Source organism: Chelonia mydas, chromosome 6 (assembly GCF_015237465.2).
Source record: "Chelonia mydas isolate rCheMyd1 chromosome 6, rCheMyd1.pri.v2, whole genome shotgun sequence".
Lineage (NCBI taxonomy): Eukaryota > Metazoa > Chordata > Testudines > Cheloniidae > Chelonia > Chelonia mydas.
The window spans coordinates 51,047,607-51,070,131 of NC_051246.2; the positions used below are offsets into that span (position 1 = coordinate 51,047,607).

Below are 22,525 nucleotides of genomic sequence, written 5' to 3' on the forward strand. Positions count from 1 at the left end.
AGGGTGGACACTAAGGACATGGCTACACTTGCATGATGTAGAGCCCTTTGAGTTAAACCAGCCTTCACAGAACACAGTAGGGAAAGCGCTGCAGTCTGTCCACAAGGACAGCTTCAAGTGTGCTGGCGTGGCCACATTTGCAGCACTTGCAGAGGCATTGGGCGTGGTGCATTATGGGCAGCTATCCCAGCATGCAAGTGACTGCAACGGTGCTTTTCAAATGGGGGGGAGGGAGGATGGAGTGTGACAGGGAGTGTGTTGTTGGGGGGCTGAGCGTATGTCAGCTTGCTGTCTTGTAAGTTCAGACTTCAGCAGGACCCCCCTCACCCCGCTCCTCTCTCCCTCACACACAGCGTACCACACAAATGGTTGCTTTGTCTCGGAGGAGATAAGCAGCGGGCTGTCAGAAATGGAGCTTTCAATGGGCATTTCCGTCATTCCAAACAATGACAAGAGTGGCCACTTGACTTAAGGAGATTATGGGATGTTTCCGGAGGCTGATCAGAGCACAGTAATGCAACACCTCGTTCACACTGGTGCCGCGGTGCTCCAGAGGGGGCGCAGCAAACATTATTCCACTCGCTGAGGTGGAGTACCAGCAGCGCTGTAGCCGCGGATTCAGAGCGCTCTACGTATCTTGCCAGTGTGGATGGGTAGTGAGCTAGTGCACCCGGAGCTCCTTTATTGCCCTGTAACTCGCAAGTGTAGCCAAGCCCTAAGACCCAATGGTGCCCCAAATTTTCAGGTGCCCTGTGCATCTGCATATGTTGTGTATGTCTAAGGACGGCCCTGGGGCCCAAGCTCCTGGACAGAGGGGATTACATAAGAATTTCAGCTTGCTTTATTTTTAAAAAAGGAACTTTCTAGCCCTCACAGTGGTGAAGAAATGTTAGAAAACAGGACCTGAATGTAACAGGTGCAGTGACATCTACCAGGGTCTTCAGACAGGCTGATACAATAGCTCTGAAACACATGAGCTACCCCAGACATCACAATAGGGTGCTAACTCCAAGACCCACTTCTCTGTGGGACCCCCATCAACACTAAGGCCATCAGTGCTCCTTGTACTCTACTGAAACAGTTCTTGCCAAAGTCTTTAATAACATTTTTCTAGCCAAAGGTCAGAATCAGTCCTCCATTCTCATCCTCCTTGACCTGTCACAGTCGACCATGCTTTTCTTCATAGATTCATAGTTTATAAGGCCAGAAGGGACCACTGTGATCATCCAGTCTCACCTCCTGTATAATACAGGCCACAGAGCTTCCCTGAATTGATTCCTGTTTCAAGTAGTGCAAAACAGAAGAAAAACATCCAATCTTGATTTAAACATTGCCAGTGATGGAGAATCCATGACAACCCTTGGTAAGTTGTTCCAATATTTAATTACCCTCACTGTTAAAAATATGTACCTTATTTCCAGTCGAAGTTTGTCTAGCTTCAACTTCCAGCCATTGGATCTTGTTATACTTTTGTCTAATAGACTGAAGAGCTTTTTACCAAAGTTGTGCTCCCCCAGTAGGTACTTATATACTGTGTTCAAGTCATCCCTTAACCTTCTGTTTGTTAAACTAAATAGATTGAGCACCTGGGACCAAATTTACAAAGATACTTAGATGCCTAACTCCCAGTTTTAGGCACCACCATGAGCCACAAAACGCCCATTCAGCTACCACCTAACCTTGTAAGCACCTGAACTCACTTGGCACCTAAGTTTTCAGGAAAAAGAATCCCAACACTCCTAAGTATCTGCCTTTGGGCATGCACACTGGTGCTTCACTCTAGGCAAGTCTGGAAACCTATCTCTTGCCTATGCCCGAGTGCGATCTATGAACTAGAGGAAGACAGGCATGCTCTTCCACCTATCTCAGAGGTGCTCAGAGGCCACCTAACAGACTGCTCCACTCACAATGGAAGGAAGGATTAAGAGTAGGAGGGGTTAGTGTGTTTAGTAGAACTTTCAGCCTAGTGCTTAGAGCAGTCATTTGCTATGTAGGAGACTCAGGTTCAATTCCCTGCTCTACCTCATGGGAAGGCAGTATTTACCTGAACAGAGGCCTCCTCTCAGGTGGCTGCCCTAAATAAGGTGCTTTGGTATATTCTGGGGTGGGGAGTTCCTTAATCTCTCCTGTTGAAGATGTTCTACTTTGTATCAATAATTAAATAGGCAATTTAGTTCCAGGTAGTGGAACTAAAACATCAATAAAATTAATGCCTTATCCTCCTTAAAACTGTCCCTTTCTGTGAAGCCTATCAAAACCTTTCAGCAGTTCTCAAGTTTTTTGTAAGCATCACAGAAAAAGATAGTTTTAAGGAGCGTTTAAGGAACCATCTGTTCTGTTAGTACAGTGCCTAGCACAATGGGGTCCTGGTCCATAACTAGGGTTTGTGGGTGCTACTCTAATACAAATAATAATAATAACCATCTGTGATGAGGTATCTACCCCACACAGGTAAACAAAGAGTTAAAAGCAGTCAGAGAATTCAATTAGCCCACCTGGTTGCACCTGGAGAGTGGGTCAAGTCTAATTAATGATGAAACCCAGCTGGGGAGAGGTTTAGTGGTGTTATAAACAGAGGCAGTTCAGCACCGGGAAGAAAAGGAGTTTAAAAAATAGCAAGAATTGTGGAATAAGGAGAAAAGAGGAAGATGATTCTATGAAGTATGCCCCCAGATAGAGGATAACGCACCATTTCAAAGGTATAAAAGGATCAGAGAAGCTCTCCTATTTAGATTGTTAACTGGTTGCTTTGATTTGACTAATAACTTATATTTATTGAATAAATACAAATGTGACACATGAAAGGATAAAGAAACAGTTGCTCACCTGATATGGAAATGCTGGGGGTGTTCCCAGGAAAGAAAGGCTCTTTGTGAAGAATTTAGCTGCTTTAAGGTGACAGAACATTCTGTAAGGTGTTTAATATTACCCCACTTTCCCCAATACTCTCACGAAAAAAACTCTCCTTAAGGCTGTAGAGGAAAGCAAGAAAGTGTAGTGGTGTGAATGTATGAGGGCTATAGTAGGTGGTGGTTATAGACTCAGTAGATGCATTTACTTATCTGTTATGCATAAGAAGAAGAAAAGGAAGGGGGCTGTAGGGAGAAACTTTGCATTCGCTCTCCTGATACTCAGAGCAAAGAAACAACAAGGCTCATTCAGGGCCAGTAGAAAGCCCAGGGGAAGCTTATTAGGAAGAAGTCCAGAGAGCTGGTAGCAAGGAATCTGGCAGAGTGAACGTTGATTGCCTGTCCTAAGGTTACTGAACTGGTAGTTGATGTAGAAGGTGGGCCTGGGTTCCCTTAGAGCCACTGGTAAAGTGACGGGATGCCCCTGAGAAGATGATCTGGACTACTGGAGAACATGAGAAAGTGGGTATGAACCTCTGGGACTACAATTGAGGGCAGCAGATCTCACAGAGGGGTTGGATATTTGTCTTGTTTTGCTGGACTTTGTTACCTGGGAAGGGGTAGGGACCAAAGCATGACCTGGCTGGAGGGCCATGTCAGGAGGAAAGGCAGACTACCCTGGGATCAGAGTGATGTTTGGCAGGGGTCTCTATACAGGAGAGACTGCTGTACCATGCTTATCCATGAGGGGGCACTCTAGTGATGAGTCAACTCTTCTACACTATCTCAGAATAAGTCTCTCTTCATAATAAGATGAGATGGATGCAGTGGGTCTAGCCAGCCAAGCCACTACATGCTGGAGGGTGGGGGGACTCTCCTGCTGCTTTCATTGCTTTTATAGATGGGAGATGGCAGGAGAAAGGATTTCTGCTATTTCTCCTGGGGAAGGTAGAGGGCCCGTGTCATGACTCTGCATCTCTGGAGGTGGGAAGGGAGAGGGACCCCCAATACTGCAATTTCAGGTGAGTGAAAGGAATGGGGGCCATGCCATGGTGTTCCTTGGGCCTCAGAGTGTCTTTAATTATTGTTTATATTATGTTAGCACCGAGGAGCCGCAGTGATGGACCAGGACCACATTTTACTGGGTGCTGTACAAACACAGAACTAAAAGATTCTCTGCCCCAAGGAACTTCCATTCTAAGTCAGTCCATTCCTGATTATGTAGCTTTCCTCCCTTGGGAGACTGAATATAAGTGCTGCAAAGAGATAGATTTGTGTTATGGTGAAGATATTGTCTCTACTAGAACAAGTTAAATGTACAGAAACTTATTGTGGCTAACGTACCTATTAAAGAAAGAACTGTGCAAGAGCAGAGCTTAATAAGAGAAGACCACTCATGATGATGTAGAATTGTTTGTTGGATACAAGAATTGCCACAGTTATAGGCAGATAGCCATAGAGCTAACTATAGCATGAGGGGTCCACTTTAGTTATGCACCTGATCTTCAAAACTTATTTGCAAATATTTCATTTTTTATGTAGGCAAGGAGATATCAGTTATGCCTGGGGAAGTTTCAGTAGCATACCGTAATGTAATACACTTTCAACACAGTGGGATTAGCATCAAATATGAACTGCTTCTGACACTTCTCTGCTACAGAGAATATATAAGGTGTTTGTACCTAGAATTGTACTGAATGGTATTAAGCACTGAAAAGGAACTCTTGAGTTTGGAAGTGTTTCAAAAGTACATTTGCACTAGAACATAATGGGCAGTACAGGATAACAATTAGATCTGCCCTCTATATGTTTCTCTTGAGCCTTTTAAGGTACATTTTTCCTGAACTGTAAAAGGAAGACAAGACTACTTTTTTTTTCCAAAAAATATATACAAGATTTTCTATTCTACTGACTTTCCAGAATGTATCAAATTTGAAGGGCAAAATAACATACAGCTATTTGGATTGTGAACTATTTGGGGGCAGAGACCATCTTTTTGTTCTGTGTTTATACAGCACCTAGCACAATGAGGACCTAGTCACTATGGTAATACAAATAATAAACAATAAGTGAACTTTAGTGGGCTACACTGTATGACATGACTTAGAGTGGTGTATACTGCAGCCTACATCAGAGAGGTCTCTTGTTTTATACAAAGAGCAATGACTATCCAGTTACCAGGGATGGGCCTTGGCCCTGAATGTCTGGTGCAAAACTTAGCCATAACTTAAGTGCATTTAGCTCCAAGGTTTGGGGTTGGGTCCCATGTCTTCTATGTATTTTTATAAGAAAACAAAGAGTGGTGTTCATTGGTCCTGCTTTGAGCAGGGGGTTGGACTAGATGACCTCCTGAGGTCCCTTCCAACCCTGATATTCTATGATTCTATGATTTGGCCCATTGAAGTCCGTAATTAAAGACTCCCACCCTAAGTAGACTTCCAATTTGTGCATCAAACCATTACATAAATACAGTAAGCTATTAAACAAATGGGAAAGGAAAAGCGTCCTCTATTCTTCCTCTTCTAAAGTCTTCCCTTGAGTCACTACCATTGGTGTACTTGAATGTAAATATAGTGTCACAGCAAATACATATTTGGTGTCTGAATGGTTTATTTTATTGGCCTACACAAGTTATTAAATCTGAGTTATAATGCATATAAATTAGTGGCCAGTGAGTGTTGTTTAGTTATTGAGAAGCCTTGCCATTGACAGAATGACCTGTACTGGCTTTCTTGACAGAAAGTGTTGAAGTTGTTATGCTAAATTCTGGACAATGTAGTATAAATATTTACCCACCCATTAAAGAGATGCTGTATTCAGCCTCAGGATGTTAAGCTCCAGGAGAGCATACAAGTTTTCATAGGAAGCCAAGATCATGTTATACAGGGGAAACCTCAGATCTTGATGTGGTAAATGAATGCTTGCACTAACAAGGTGATGATAAAAAGAAGCCTGGACTTGGGCACAAGCACATCTCATTCATGCCTGCAAAAAATAATCAATAAAAATTGTAAAAGGTATATATCCCCACAGACCCATCTCTCTATGTGGGTTCCTATACGGTGCCTGTCAGTGTGGTATCGGAGATGGTGAACTCTTTTCAGTGCTGATACTTTCGTTATAAATTCATGACAACAAAAAAGTCCAATGAAGATCTGAAACTTGGCTTTCAGTCTCAAAATGTATGTTTCATCAGTTTTAGGAAAAATATCTGCTGATCTTTGAGTCAGGGTTTTGTTTCCATACCTCCTCTACCAATACCAGAAATGCAGGCACTGCTGGATAAATTAGTGGAGTTTTTAATACTTATTTCCCCTCCCTCCCTCCCCCCCCCCGCCCCGTTTAAAACAGCAGTGTGAGACTCAATGTCTTTAAAAAGGCCGTGAGGCAAGAATTTCACAAGCTCCCTGCCAAAACTTTGTCAATACCACCCATTTCCTACCTGCAATGATATCCCTGGATTTTTTTTTTGAGGGGGGAAAAAAACTGTCTAATATGCTTAATTATGTTAACCTGCGTGATAGGGAGATGAAGGAGTCCACTAAGCTTACTTTTACATGTGACCTACTGTAAATTAGGATATACCCAGGTCTCCAGAGATGAAAGTCTTGTCCATGAACCTGTTGGGACACCATCCTATTAGGCTTGTTATTTGTTAAACGAGTGCTGATGTTGTGCTCAGTTTTATAGAAGATTAAAATGCACACGATTCCTGTCCTGGGAAGCGTACATGCCCCTTTATTGTAGATATTTGGAATGTTGGTCCTTATTTTTGGTTTTGTTCTACCAGGATGGTTTTTGGAAAATGTGCCCAGGGGGTTAAAGTAAAGAGGTTTCATGAGAGGACAGCTATTGCTCTTCTACTAAAGCAGAGAAGCTTCCCCTTTCTCTCCTTGCTTTGAAGGAGCAGGGCTCTCCCTCAGCTCCCCCATTTCCTTAGCCAGTGCAGAGCTTCATTTGCTGTTTCAGTATACTTCCTCCCCTGAATCTATGTATATGGATTTCCTTTGTGCTCAAGTAAATGGCAATTAGTCAGGTATTGGTATGAGGAAGAAGTACAGCAGCTTAACTGCGTAAGTGTCAAAAAGTGGTACAATGAATCTGAGCTTCACATGATTGCTGGTTGAGATGTAGAGAAAAAGCTGGAAAAGCCTGAGAATTTGTCCAGCTGCTTGGCACATCATAGGCATTTAAATGTGTTCTAACAGGATTGTTTTTATATATTCTATAGCACTGCAACTATGCTAGTCACCTAAAAAAACAGATAAGACATGGTCCCTGAACAGAACTACTAATGGTCTAATTTTAGACAGGACACAACAAACCGGTAGCAAAAAAGTAGGGGAGAGGTTGATTGTCTATGTAAGTAAAATGTACAAATGTCCTTGTTAGCTCATTTCTTTTCAGTCTCAATAGTGGAAGGGTCCATTTAGGGAAGGAAGAACATATTTCTAGATCCTGTGCTTTAAAGGATTAAGATGAGAGCATCTTGCCCTTCTCTCTCCCCTTCAACCTTCTAAACATAGATATCTTGTACTTTTGTACTATTTGGAAGTCATATGTTAAGGGCCATGTCCTCCTCTAGTGTGAAGTCATATAGCTCCATTGACATCCACATGTTTCTAGACACTACTATTGCTCTAAATAGGGTGACCATATCCCAAAGGGAAAATGGGACACCGTATAGGGCTAGCCCGTGCCCTCCTGCCCCCCTGCATGGGGCTGGCCTAAGCCACTTATCGGAGCGTGGGTCCCCTCTCCCCATTTGCAGGGCTGGTGGCACTGCTCGTCCCACGCATGAGCTTGGGGCTGGCATCGTTGCTTGCCCAAGCCCTGCCTGTCTCCCCGCATATTCATCCGCACTACACTTTTTTGACAAAAGTGGGCATTTATCCTGTTTGCTCAGGCCACCTGATCAAGTCAGCAAGAGCAAACAGGGCAAGTAGCCAATTTTGCCAAAAAAGGGTCAGGATGGCTGGGACACGGCTTTAAAAAAGGGACTGTCCTGGCCAAAACAGGATGTACGGTCACCTTAGCTCTAAATAGAGGTTGAGTAACCAGACAGATTTGGGTCAGGTACATGTTTACTGGACACTGTCTCCTTTCTCCTTTGCTGTTACCTATTTTGCTGTCTGTGACTGCTGCAGTTTCGGAGTCAACAGCTCCAACCACCCAGGGAATTTTCTTTAGAATGTAGAAGAATAAGGTCTCCATAACATTTCACTCAGTCTAAGCTTTTCTTATGGGGAATTCATGTACGCATGAAAATAGGGTCTTGTACACGTGAAAATAGGGTCTTGTCTGATTTTTTTTTTTCTGACACTCCATATTTGAGGCACTAATGGCAAGGCTTTGAGAATTCTCAGCATTTATGAAAAAACAGCCATGGCCCACCTTGGGTTTTATGGGAGAAAAGGAATGTGAATCAAAAAATTAAATTCACAGAACTTTGTGTGTGGCCTTCTCTGCTATGCAGAACATCTTTGTGTATGTTCATGTCTGCCATGGCTTTGAGAAAAGTCTTTTACTTGTATAGCAACAAACTGTCATAAGTCAGAGTGTTTACGTTCTTAAGTGTTGTGTCATATTTCTTGACTAAGATAATGAAACAAATTAAACAAAACGCCACACAGATTCTTCTGTTAGAAAACTTAGCAAAATTCTTACAGATTCAGATTATAGCAGTAGGTATATTTGACTAGCTTCATTTTCTGTTTTTACAAGCAATCTCAGCTGGCATGCTGAAAGTAAATGCTAAGTACAAATATGCATTTTTCACATTAAATTACACAAGGAACGATGGTCTAATTGTTACCCTCTTTCCACCTACATCCTAACTTTTGCTCAAAGACTTCACTGAAAACCCTAACCTAAAAGGAGCTAGATGCCCAAATCCCACTGGCTTTCAACAGGAGTTGGGCACTTTACTCCCTTAGCCCTGGTCTACACTAGGACTTTAGGTCGAATTTAGCAGCATTAAATCGATGTAAACCTGCACCCGTCCACACGATGAAGCTCTTTATTTCGACTTAAAGGGCTCTTAAAATCGATTTCCTTACTCCACCCCTGACAAGTGGATTAGCGCTTAAATCGGCCTTGTCTGCTCGAATTTGGGGTACTGTGGACACAATTCGACGGTATTGGCCTCTGGGAGCTATCCCAGAGTGCTCCATTTTGACCACTCTGGACAGCACTCTCAACTCAGATGCACTCGCCAGGTAGACAGGAAAAGAACCGCGAACTTTTGAATCTCATTTCCTGTTTGGCCAGCGTGGCAAGCTGCAGGTGACCATGCAGAGTTCATCAGCAGAGGTGACCATGATGGAGTCCCAGAATCGCAAAAGAGCTCCAGCATGGACTGAACAGGAGGTACGGGATCTGATCGCTGTATGGGGAGAGGAATCCGTGCTATCAGAACTCCGTTCCAGTTTTCGAAATGCCAAAACCTTTGTCAAAATCTCCCAGGGCATGAAGGACAGAGGCCATAACAGGGACCCGAAGCAGTGCCGCGTGAAACTGAAGGCAAGCCTACCAGAAAACCAGAGAGGCAAACGGCCGCTCCGGGTCAGAGCCCCAAACATGCCGCTTCTATGATGAGCTGCATGCCATTTTAGGGGTTTAGCCACCACTACCCCAGCCGTGTTGTTTGACTCCTTCAATGGAGATGGAGGCAATACGGAAGCAGGTTTTGGGGACGAAGAAGATGATGAGGTTGTAGATAGCTCACAGTAAGCAAGCGGAGAAACCGGTTTTCTCGACAGCCAGGAACTGTTTCTCACCCTGGACCTGGAGTCAGTACCCCCCGAACCCACCCAAGGCTGCCTCCTGGACCCAGCAGGCACAGAAGGGACCTCCGGTGAGTGTACCTTTTAAAATACTATACATGGTTTAAAAGCAAGCATGTGAAAGGATTACTTTGCCCTGGCATTCGCGGCTCTCCTGGATATACTCCCAAAGCCTTTGCAAAAGGTTTCTGGGGAGGGCAGCCTTATTGCGTCCTTCATGGTAGGACACTTTACCACTCCAGGCCAGTAACACGTACTCGGGAATCATTGTACAACAAAGCATTGCAGTGTATGTTTGCTGGCGTTCAAACAACATCCGTTCTTTATCTCTCTGTGTTATCCTCAGGAGAGTGAGATATCATTCATGGTCACCTGGTTGAAATAGGGTGCTTTTCTTCAGGGGACACTCAGAGGAGCCCATTCCTGCTGGGCTGTTTGCCTGTGGCTAAGCAGAAATGTTCCCCGCTGTTAGCCACAGGGAGGGGGGAGGGTTGAGGGGATAGCCACGCGGTGGGGGGAGGCAAAATGCAACCTTGTAACAAAAGCACATGTGCTATGTATGTAATGTTAACAGCAAGGTTTACCCTGAAAGAGTGTAGCCACTCTTTTATAAAATGTGTCTTTTTAAATACCGCTGTCCCTTTTTTTTTTCTCCACCAGCTGCATGTGTTTCAATGATCACAGGATCTTCACCTTCCCAGAGGCTAGTGAAGATTAGAAAGAAAAAAAAAAACGCACTCGAGATAAAATGTTCTCCGAGCTCATGCTGTCCTCCCACACTGACAGAGCACAGACGAATGCGTGGAGGCAAATAATGTCAGAGTGCAGGAAAGCACAAAATGACCAGGAGGAGAGGTGGCGGGCTGAAGAGAGTAAGTGGCGGGCTGAAGACAGGGCTGAAGCTCAAATGTGGCGGCAGCGTGATGAGAGGAGGCAGGATTCAATGCTGAGGCTGCTGGAGGACCAAACCAGTATGCTCCAGTGTATGGTTGAGCTGCAGCAAAGGCAGCTGGAGCACAGACTGCCACTACAGCCCCTGTGTAACCAACCGCCCTCCTCCCCAAGTTCCATAGCCTCCACACCCAGACGCCCAAGAACGCGGTGGGGGGGCCACCGGCCAACCAGCCACTCTGCCACAGAGGATTGCCCAAAACAAAGAAGGCTGGCATTCAATAAATTTTAAAGTTGTAAACTTTTAAAGTGCTGTGTGGCATTTTCCTTCCCTCCTCCACCACCCCTCCTGGGCTACCTTGGTAGTCATCCCCCTATTTGTGTGATGAATGAATAAAGAATGCATGAATGTGAAGCAACAATGACTTTATTGCCTCTGCAAGTGGTGATCGAAGGGAGGAGGGGAGGGTGGTTAGCTTACAGGGAAGTAGAGTGAACCAAGGGGCGGGGGGTTTCATCAAGGAGAAACAAACAGAACTTTCACACCGTAGCCTGGCCAGTCATGAAACTGGTTTTCAAAGCTTCTCTGATGCATACCGCGCCCTCCTGTGCTCTTCTAACCGCCCTGGTGTCTGGCTGCGCGTAACCAGCAGCCAGGTGATTTGCCTCAACCTCCCACCCCGCCATAAACGTCTCCCCCTTACTCTCACAGATATTGTGGAGCACACAGCAAGCAGTAATAACAGTGGGAATATTGGTTTCGCTGAGGTCTAAGCGAGTCAGTAAACTGCGCCAGCGCGCCTTTAAACGTCCAAATGCACATTCCACCACCATTCTGCACTGTGCACCATTCTGCACAGCCTGTAGTTGAACAGCTCCTGACTACTGTCCAGGCTGCCTGTGTATGGCTTCATGAGCCATGGCATTAAGGGGTAGACTGGGTCCCCAGGGATATCTATAGGCATTTCAACATCCCCAACAGGTATTTTCTGGTCTGGGAATAAAGTCCCTTCCTGCAGCTTTTGAAACAGACCAGAGTTCCTGAAGATGCGAGCGTCATGTACTTTTCTCGGCCATCCCACGTTGATGTTGGTGAAACGTCCCTTGTGATCCACCAGAGCTTGCAGCACTATTGAAAAGTACCCCTTGCGGTTTATGTACTCGGCGGCTTGGTGCTCCAGTGCCAAGATAGGGATATGGGTTCCGTCTATGGCCCTACCACAGTTAGGGAATCCCATTGCAGCAAAGCCATCCACTATGACCTGCACATTTCCCAGACTCACTACCCTTGATATCAGCAGATCTTTGATTGCGTGGGCTACTTGCATCACAGCAGCCCCAACGGTAGATTTGCCCACTCCAAACTGATTCCCAACTGACCAGTAGCTGTCTGGCATTGCAAGCTTCCACAGGGCTATTGCCACTCGCTTCTCAACTGTGAGGGCTGCTTTCATCTTGGTATTCATGCGCTTCAGGGCAGGGGAAAGCAAGTCACAAAGTTCCATGAAAGTGCCCTTATGCATGCGAAAGTTTCGCAGCCACTGGGAATCGTCCCAGACCTGCAACACTATGCGGTCCCACCAGTCTGTGCTTGTTTCCCGAGCCCAGAATCGGCGTTCCACAGCATGAACCTGCCCCATTAGCACCATGATGCATGCATTGGCAGGGCCCATGCTTTCAGAGAAATCTGTGTCCATGTCCTGATCACTCATGTGACCGCGCTGACGTCGCCTCCTCGCCCGATATCGCTTTGCTAGGTTCTGGTGCTGCATATACTGCTGGATAATGCGTGTGGTGTTTAATGTGCTCCTAATTGCCAAAGTGAGCTGAGCGGCCTCCATGCTTGCCTTGGTATGGCGTCCGCACAGAAAAAAGGCGCGGAACGATTGTCTGCCGTTGCTCTGACGGAGGGAGGGGCGACTGACGACACAGCTTACAGGTTTGGCTTCAGGGAGCTAAAATCAACAAAGGTGGTGGCTTTACATCAAGGAGTATTTCAGGCACGACTTCACGGAGGGTTCCAATAAGAAATGGTGCACCTAAGTTATTGTTCTTATTGGAACAAGGAGGTTAGCCTGGCTGCTGATTGATACATGGCTAGATTTACCTCGCTGCACCTTCTCTGTGAGTGACTGCAGTGTGACCTAGAGGAATGAGTCCCCTAGACAGGGGAGGGGGCAAATGAGTACAAAACAAATCTGGTCTATTTCTTGTTTTGATCCACTCCATCTATCTTTTCCATCTTTGGCTGGCAGCAGACGGTGCAGAAGGACTGCATGCCATCCACATCTCATGGCTGCTCGGCAGAAGATGGTGCAGTAGGACTGCTAGCCATCCTCATCTCTTGCCTGACCGGCAGAAGATGATGCAATAGGACTGCTAGCAATCCGTATCACCTACCCGCTCACCATAAGACAGTTCAATAGGACTGACTGCAGGACTAAAGAGAATGACCTGGTCAAGTCACTCCAAATTTAGTCCCTGCGCCCATGTCTGCCCAGGCGCTCCCAGCCGACATGGCCAGGAGCACCTCGGACATGACGAGGACAGCTACCAGTCGTACTGTACCGTCTGCTGCCACAAGGCAATGGGTTGCTGCTACTGTGTAGCAATGCCGTACCGCATCTGCCAGCACCCAGGAGACATACGGTGACGGTTACCTGAGCAGGCTCCATGCTTGCCATGGTATAGCGTCTGCACAGGTAACTCAGGAAAAAAGGCGCGAAACGATTGTCTGCCCTTGCTTTCACGGAGGGAGGGAGGGCCTGACGATATTACCCAGAACCACCCGCGACAATGTTTTAGCCCCATCAGGCATTGGGATCTCAACCCAGAATTCCAATGGGCAGTGGAGACTGCGGGAACTGTGGGATAGCTACCCACACTGCAACGCTCCGGAAGTCGACTCTAGCCTCGGTACTGTGGAAGCACTCCGCCGAGTTAATGCACTTAATGCACTTAGAGCATTTTCTGTGGGGACACACTCGAATATATAAAACCGATTTCTAAAAAACCGACTTCTATAAATTCGACCTTATTCCGTAGTGTAGACATGATCCAGCCTAAACACAGATCTCAACATAAGAGACCTGTTACAGTGATTTTTTTCACCAGCAGAGGATCTCTATTGACTTCAGCTAAGCTATATAGATTTACTCCAGTTGAGGTGCTCACTTGAAATGTCTCAGAACCCTTAAGACACACATTGCGGTTGATTAATTACATACAGCTCATGGGCCAGATCAGCAGCAGTGACAATTTTCACAAGCTGAGATTTGTCCCCATAAGTCAATGCATTATGAGTTACCAACAATAGTCATTTTCAACTTGTCTGGGAAGGTCAGTGATTTTACAGTGATCTTTGAGGTGCCTTTGATGACAAAAAGGGTGGCTTTAGACTCTTCATATTAGAAGGGTACTTATAGCTTTTCCAGGGAATATAGATGGGTCACCTTCTAAGGGATAAGGGCACCTAAAAGTAGGTGTCTAAATGACTATGTCAGCACACAAACAAGAGTGGCCTGACTTTCAGAGCTGCTGATCACCCACAAGACAAAAAATCAGGCCACTCTTATTTAGGTCTGATATGTGAATTTGAAGTTAGACTCTAAACCAGCTAGGTTTCCAAATGTTGCCCTTATTTTTCTAAATGCTTATCTAAATCAACCCCCAAATTTGGATGTGTAACCTAGACCTGCTCAGCATGGTTCTGTCTCCCTAAAGTGGTGGCTGAGCCATATGTAGAAATGGATGAGCCAACTCCAGCCTTAAGAGAGCTGGTTTGTTTAGCAGTGCAGTGGAAGATCATGCTTTCAGATGCAAAGGTCCCATGTTTGATCTCTGCTGCCAGTGACCCATCCAAGGAATAAAAGAAGCTTATCCAACCACTTGTGTCTGAAAACCTAAGCTGGAAATCCTAGCATGAGTCCAAGTCTTAAATTGCTCAGTCATTTTTAATCTGTGAATTTTATGTAAAACTATTGGGGGGGGGGGGGAGAAATGGTGGTGACACATTAGGGCCATAAAGGCTAGTGGAGTGAGAGGGCTATCATAGCAGAAGATGATAGAATCATAGGACTGGAAGTCCAGTCCTTTGCACTAGACCATTCCTGACCGGTGTTTGTCTAACCTGTTCTTAAAAACCTCCAAAAAACAGATTCCCTAGGCAATTTGTTTCAGTGCTTAACCACCCTGACAGTTAGGAAGTTTTTCCTAATGTCTAACTTAAACGTCTCTTGCTGCAATTTAAGACCATTGCTTCTTGTCCTATCCTCAGTGGGTAACGAGAACAATTCTTCTCCCTCCTCCTTTTGTGTGCTTGAAACTATTATCTCTTCTATGAAGAAAGATTTAAAAACTTGGATGTATTTAATCTGGAGGTAATTTTTTTTAAACCCTTTTAATTATTTTTGTTGCTCCCCTCTGGACTTCCTCCAGTTTGTCTACATCTTTCCTGAAATGTGGCACCCAGAACTGGACACAATTCTCCACCTGAGACTTTATCAGTGGAGAAGTTTTTCAGCCTATAGGGAAAGATTCCTTGCTTGCCACTCCGATTCATCTGAGATGATAAGCATGGGAGAACCCACCTTTTTTTACTTTCAGTAAATTTTGCCATGATGGAGAAGCTTAGTAGACAAACCTGGATTTGATTTCCAACCCCCCCACACCCACCCATCCCCAGTCTCACACGAGAAGTTAAAGAGCAAGGATGAATTAAACACGACAGAACAACTCTGCCTTGTTGCTGAGCAGACAAACACATAACACTCTATCAGCATATTGTACTAAATGTCTTCATAGCACACACTGATAAGATAATTTGTTTTTCTTGGTTGTGCTGAGTGTGCTACTCCCCATCCCATAATAGGCCTGAGATAGCAAGAAAATGTATTTTCTCCATGCTAATGCTTGATTTTTCTTTCTGAAAATTATTAATCCCTCTCCAGGTGATCTGGATTTACATCTATTTCAGCATCCTTCCCTGAGATTCAATGAGAGAACTATACTCACATCATGAGTAATGCACGTAAGTGTCTGGTAGATTAGATTCTTAATATGATGTTCTGCAGGGAAACTTAGGTTTTGCAAGTACTGTATTTCCAGAGGGGGAAGTGTCTATAGCAGAAGCATGGAGATTGTATAATGAAACTGAATTTCTCCATCTACCACTTTTGGTTTAGTTACATTAATGGCACAGGAGAAAAAATGGTAAAATACTTTCCCACACCCAGATCTGCAGCCAAAGAAAAATGTTTTTTTCAAAATACCAGTGGAACTTGAACTTTGCTGAATTTCAACATGGGATTGAATACCTGTGGAATGCATCATTTGTTCCAGGAGAGCCTTGAGTGGGCCTGACTGTTATAAAAAGCCAGTCAGCTGCAAACCAGCTGACTGGCGAACAGCAGAGAGGCTAAGAGAGGGAGTTTGCCTGGGGAGAGCCCACTAAGGCTTTCATCTTGCAGGCTTCTCTGAGTAGTTACTGCAACACTTGAGGAAGCTCTTAGAAGGAAGGTAATATGGACGGTGAGCGTTCAGCTGTTGTTACCTGCACAGGATGTGCCATGTTTGTCTTTCTTCCACAGGAAAGAAGCGACTTTCTGTACAAACAGCAAAGAGTCCTGTGGCACCTTATAGACTAACAGACATATGGGATGTTAGATGGGGTGGGATCTGAGTTACTACAGAGAATTCTTTCCTGGATATCTAGCTGGTGAATTTTGCCCACATGCTCAGGGTTCAGCTGATCGCCATATTTGGGGTCGGGAAGGACTGGAAGATTGGAAGAGGCCCTGGGGGTTTTTCGCCTTCCCCTGTAGCATGTGGCACGGGTCACTTGCTGGAGGATTCTCTGCACCTTGAAGTCTTTAAACCATGATTTGAAGACTTCAATAGCTCAGACATAGGTGAGCGGTTTATTGCAGGAGTGTGTGGGTGAGATTCTGTGACTAGATGATCATAATGGTCCCTTCTGACCTTAATATCTATGAGTCTATGGAGCATAAGCTTTCGTGGGTGAATACCCACTTCGTTGGATGCATGTAGTGGAAATTTCTGTACAAAGTGCAAGCTCGTCTCCATATTGGAAGAGAAGGCTCAAGGTCTGGAGAAACAAGTATCGACCCTGCATTGCATAAGAGAAACTGAAGATTTCCTGGACAGATGGCAGGATATGCTTCTACGGACACAACATTCTGAAGATTGAGAGCAGGCTGCGCAGCGGGGACAGAAGGATGGTGAAGAAATTTGGCAGCATGTGACCTCCAGAAGAAGAAAGGGGAGCATCCATGTACCAGCATGCAGATACAGGAAAGCAACCGTTTTCATGTTCTCTCCACAGGTACTAATGCGGAAAGTGGACTAGATGATACATCTGAGGGAAAGAGAGCAGAAGGCGTCTCCGCCGATTGGAAGGCATGAGATGCACTGTCCTAGGGATGGGGGTTCCACGACCACCGCTCCCAAGAGAAGGGCGTGGGTGATGGTGGTCGGGGACTCCCTCCTCAGGGGGACTGAGTCATCTATCTGCCACCCCGACCGGGAAAACTGAGAAGTCCGCTGCTTGCCAGGAGCTAGGATTCATGATGTGACAGAGAGACTGCCGAGACTCATCAAGCCCTCAGATCGCTACCCCTTCCTACTTCTCCACATGGGCACCAATGTTACTGCCAAGAATGACCTTGAGCAGATCACTGCAGACTACGTAGCTCTGGGAAGAAGGATAAAGGCATTTGAGGTGCAAGTGGTGGTCTCGTCCATCCTCCCTTTGGAATGAAAAGGCCTGGGTAGAGACCATTGAATCGTGGAAGTCAACGAATGGCTACGCAGATGGTGTCGGAGAGAAGGCTTTGGATTCTTTGACCATGGGATGCTGTTCCAAGAAGGAGGAGTGCTAGGCACAGACAAGTTCCACCTAACGAAGAGGGAAGAGCATCTTTACAAGCAGGCTGGCTCACCTAGTGAGGAGGGCTTTAAACTAGGTTCACTGGTGGAAGGAGACCAAAGCCGTGAGGTAAGTGGGGAAGTGGGATATTGGGAGGAAGCACAAGCAGGAGAGCGCAAGAGGGGAGAAAGCAGGACAATCAGAGAGTTATCTTAAGTGCCTATACAGAAATGCAAGAAGCCTGGGAAACAAGCAGGGAGAACTGGAAGTCCTGGCACAGTCAAGGAATTATGATGTGATTGGAATAACAGAGACTTGGTGGGATAACTCACATGACTGGAGTACTGTCATGGATGGATATAAACTGTTCAGGAAGGACAGGCAGGGCAGAAAAGGTGGGGGAGTTGCATTGTATGTAAGAGAGCAGTATGATGGCTCAGAGCTCTGGTATGAAACTGCAGAAAAACCTGATAGTTTCTGGATTAAGTTTAGAAGTGTGAGCAACAAGGGTGATGTCGTGGTGGGAGTCTGCTATAGACCACCAGACCAGGGGGATGAGATGGACAAGGCTTTCTTCCAGCAAATAACGGAAGTTACTAGATCACAGGCCCTGGTTCTCATGGGAGACTTCAATCACCCTGATATCTGCTGAGAGAGCACTACAGCGGTGCACAGACAATCCAAGAAGTTTTTGGAAAGTGTAGGGGACAATTTCCTGGTGCAAGTGCTGGAGGAACCAACTAGAAAAGCTGGACGTGCACAAGTCCATGGGGCCGGACGAGTTGCATCCGACAGTGCTAAAGGAATTGGCGGATGTGATTGCAGAGCCATTGGCCATTATCTTTGAAAACTCGTGGCGAACGGGGGAAGTCCCAGATGACTGGAAAAAGGCTAATGTAGTGCCAATCTTTAAAAAAGGGAAGAAGGAGGATCCTGGGAACTACAGGCCAGTCAGCCTCACCTCAGTCCCCGGAAAAATCATGGAGCAGGTCCTCAAGGAATCAATCCTGAAGCACTTACACGAGAGGAAAGTGATCAGGAACAGTCAGCATGGATTCACCAAGGGTAGGTCATGCCTGACTAATCTAATCGCCTTCTATGATGAGATTACTGGTTCTGTGGATGAAGGGAAAGCAGTGGATGTATTGTTTCTTGACTTTAGCAAAGCTTTTGACACGGTCTCCCACAGTATTCTTGTCAGCAAGTTAAAGAAGTATGGGCTGGATGAATGCACTATAAGGTGGGTAGAAAGTTGGCTAGATTATCGGTCTCAATGGGTAGTGATCAATGGCTCCATGTCTAGTTGGCAGCCGGTGTCAAGTGGAGTGCCCAGGGGTCGGTCCTGGGGCCAGTTTTGTTCAATATCTTCATAAATGATCTGGAGGATGGTGTGGATTGCACTCTCAGCAAATTTGCGGATGATACTAAACTGGGAGGAGTGGTAGATACGCTGGAGGGCAGGGATAGGATACAGAGGGACCTAGACAAATTGGAGGATTGGGCCAAAAGAAATCTGATGAGGTTCAATAAGGATAAGTGCAGGGTCCTGCACTTAGGACGGAAGAACCCAATGCACAGCTACAGACTAGGGACCGAATGGCTAGGCAGCAGTTCTGCGGAAAAGGACCTAGGGGTTACAGTGGACGAGAAGCTGGATATGAGTCAGCAGTGTGCCCTTGTTGCCAAGAAGGCCAATGGCATTTTGGGATGTATAAGTAGGGGCATAGCGAGCAGATCGAGGGACGTGATCGTTCCCCTCTATTCAACATTGGTGAGGCCTCATCTGGAGTACTGTGTCCAGTTTTGGGCCCCACACTACAAGAAGGATGTGGATAAATTGGAGAGAGTCCAGCGAAGGGCAACAAAAATGATTAGGGATCTGGAACACATGACTTATGAGGAGAGGCTGAGGGAACTGAGATTGTTTAGTGTGCAGAAGAGAAGAATGAGGGGGGATTTGATAGCTGCTTTCAATTACCTGAGAGGTGGTTCCAGAGAGGATGGTTCTAGACTATTCTCAGTGGTAGAAGAGGACAGGACAAGGAGTAATGGTCTCAAGTTGCAGTGGGGGAGGTTTAGGTTGGATATTAGGAAAAACTTTTTCACTAGGAGGGTGGTGAAACACTGGAATGCGTTACCTAGGGAAGTGGTAGAATCTGCTTCCTTAGAAGTTTTTAAGGTCAGGCTTGACAAAGCCCTGGCTGGGATGATTTGATTGGGGATTGGTCCTGCTTTGAGCAGGGGGTTGGACTAGATGACCTCCTGAGGTCCCTTCCAACCCTGATATTCTATGATTCTATGATTCTATGATTCTAGGGGCAGAGCTCCTTTTGACCCGCTGCTCACAAACCGGGAAGAATTAGTAGGGGAAGCAAAAGTGGAGGGGAACCTGGGAGGCAGTGACCATGAGATGGTCGAGTTCAGGATCCTGACACAAGGAAGAAAGGAGAGCAGCAGAATACAGACGCTGGACTTCAGAAAAGCAGACTGACTCCCTCAGGGAACTGATGGGCAGGATCCTCTGGGAGAATAACATGAGGGGGAAAGGAGTCCAGGAGGGTTGGCTGTATTTTAAAGAATCCTTATTGAGATTACACAAAAAAAGCCATCCCAATGTGTAGAAAAAATAGTAAATATGGCAGGTGACCAGCTTGGCTTAACAGTGAAATCCTTGCTGATTTTAAACACAAAAAAGAAGCTTACAAGAAGTGGAAGACTGGACAAATGACCAGGGAGGAGTATAAAAATATTGCTCAGATATGCAGGGGTGAAATCAGGAAGGCCAAAGCACACTTGGAGTTGCAGCTAGCAAGAGATGTTAAGAGTAACAAGAAGGGTTTCTTCAGGTATGTTAGCAACAAGAAGAAAGTCAAGGAAAGTGTGGACCCCTTACTGAATGGGGGAGGCAACCTAGTGACAGAGGATGTGGAAAAAGCTAATGTACTCAATGCTTTTTTTGCCTCTGTCTTCACGAACAAGGTCAGCTCCCAGACTACTGCACTGGGCAGAACAGCTTGGGGAGGAAGTGACCAGCCCTCTGTGGAGAAAGAATTGGTTCTGGACTATTTAGAAAAGCTGGACGAGCAAAAGTCCATGGGGTCGGATGCGCTGCATCCGAGAGTGCTAAAGGAGTTGGCGGATTGCAGAGCCATTCGCTATTATCTTTGAAAACTCATGGTGATCAGGGGAGGTCCCGGACAACTGGAAAAAGGTTAACATAGTGCCCATTTTTAAAAAAGGGAAGGAGGAGGATCTGGGGAACTACAGGCCAGTCAGCGTCACCTCAGTCCCTTGAAAAATCATGGAGCAGATCCTCAAGGAATCAATTCTGAAGCACTTAGAGGAGAGGAAAGTGATCAGGAACAGTCAGCATGGATTCACAAAAGGCAAGTGATGCCTGACTAATCTAATTGCCTTCTATGATGAGATAACTGGCTCTGTGGAATAGGGGAAAGCAGTGGACTTGTTATTCCTTGACTTCAGCAAAGCTTTTGATACGGTCTCCCACAGTATTCTTGCCAGCAAGTTAAAGAAGTACGGGCTGGATGGATGGACTATAAGGTGGATAGAAAGTTGGCTAGATTGTCGGTCTCAATGGGTAGTGATCAATGGCTCCATGTCTAGTTGGCAGCCAGTATCAAGCGGAGTGCCCCAAGCGTCGGTCCTGGGGCCGGTTTTGTTCAATATCATCTTTAATGATCTGGAGGATGGCATGGACTGCACCCTTAGCAAGTTTGCAGATGACACTAAACTGGGAGGAGTGGTAGATACGCTGGAGGGTAGGGATAGGATATAGAGGGACCTAGACAAATTGGAGGATTTGGCCAAAAGAAATCTGATGAGGTTCAACAAGGACAAGTGCAGAGTTCTGCACTTAGGACGGAAGAATCCCATGCTCCGCTACAGACTAGGGACTGAATGGCTAGGCAGCAGTTCTGCAGAAAAGGACCTAGGGGTTACAGTGGACGAGAAGCTGGATATGAGTAAACAGTATGCCCTTGTTGCCAAGAAGGCTAACTGCATTTTGGGCAGTATAAGTAGAAGCATTGCCAGCAGATCGAGGGACTTGATCATTCCCCGCTATTCGACATTGGTGAGGCCTCATCTGGAGTATTGTGTCCAGTTTTGGGCCCCACACTACAAGAAGGATGTGGAAAAATTGGAGAGAGTCCAGCGGAGGGCAACAAAAATGATTAGAGGACTGGAACACATGACTTATGAGGAGAGGCTGAGGGAACTGGGATTGTTTAGTTTGCGGAAGAGAAGAATGAGGGGGGATTTGATAGCTGCTTTCAACTACCTGAAAGGGGGTTCCAAAGAGGACGGATCTAGACAGTTCTCAGTGGTAGCAGATGACAGAACAAGGAGTAATGGTCTCAAGTTGCAGTGGGGTAAGTTTAGGTTGGATATTAGGAAAAACCTTTTTCACTAGGAGGGTGGTGAAGCACTGGAATGCATTACCTAGGAAGGTGGTGGAATCTCCTTCCTTTTGAGGTTTTTAAGGTCAGGCTTGACAAAGCCCTGGCTGGGATGATTTAGTTGTGGATTGGTCCTGCTTTGAGCAGGGGGTTGGACTAGATGACCTCCTGAGGTCCCTTCCAACCCTGATACTCTATGATTCTATGATTTGGTGCTCCTGGTCAAAACTGATTAGATACTAGCTGCATGAATAATGGGTTTAGGATTTCAGCCTCTTTTTGTGATTAGCTCCCAACCTCCTCTCTTCCACTGCAGGGTAGTAAAGCCTTCATCCAAGGAAAACACTGATCTCCTCTGTATGGAACAACTCTCTGAAGACAGAGTTAAAGCCGGTCTACTCACAATTATGACAAAGAGCAGTCCTGTGATACACAAGAGTTGTACCTTCCAGTCCTTCACTCATATTCGAGAGAGATGCCATCTCGCTCAGTAAATCACTGTAGGTGCTTTCAAATCCACCTGTACCTTAGTATTTTCATGTGATGGTCAACAGTCAAAAATCAGCATTTGCCCTCACTGAGCACAGTCAGTATCTGAGATAAACATTGCTTTTCTCTGCTCAGAACAGGAAGAACTTCAATATCTCAGATAATATTTACTAACAGCTACCCACAGAATTTTGACATTTTAGTAAA

At 45.7% G+C, this 22,525-nt stretch overlaps 1 long non-coding RNA gene across 1 annotated transcript; it reads left to right on the plus strand.

The window, feature by feature from the left end:
* Positions 1-2,609: 2,609 nt before the first annotated feature.
* Positions 2,610-22,292, plus strand: LOC122466352. Its single transcript, XR_006291778.1, has 3 exons — positions 2,610-2,699; positions 15,475-15,554; positions 22,146-22,292. It is a non-coding gene; the product is annotated as an uncharacterized LOC122466352 (long non-coding RNA).
* Positions 22,293-22,525: the final 233 nt, after the last annotated feature.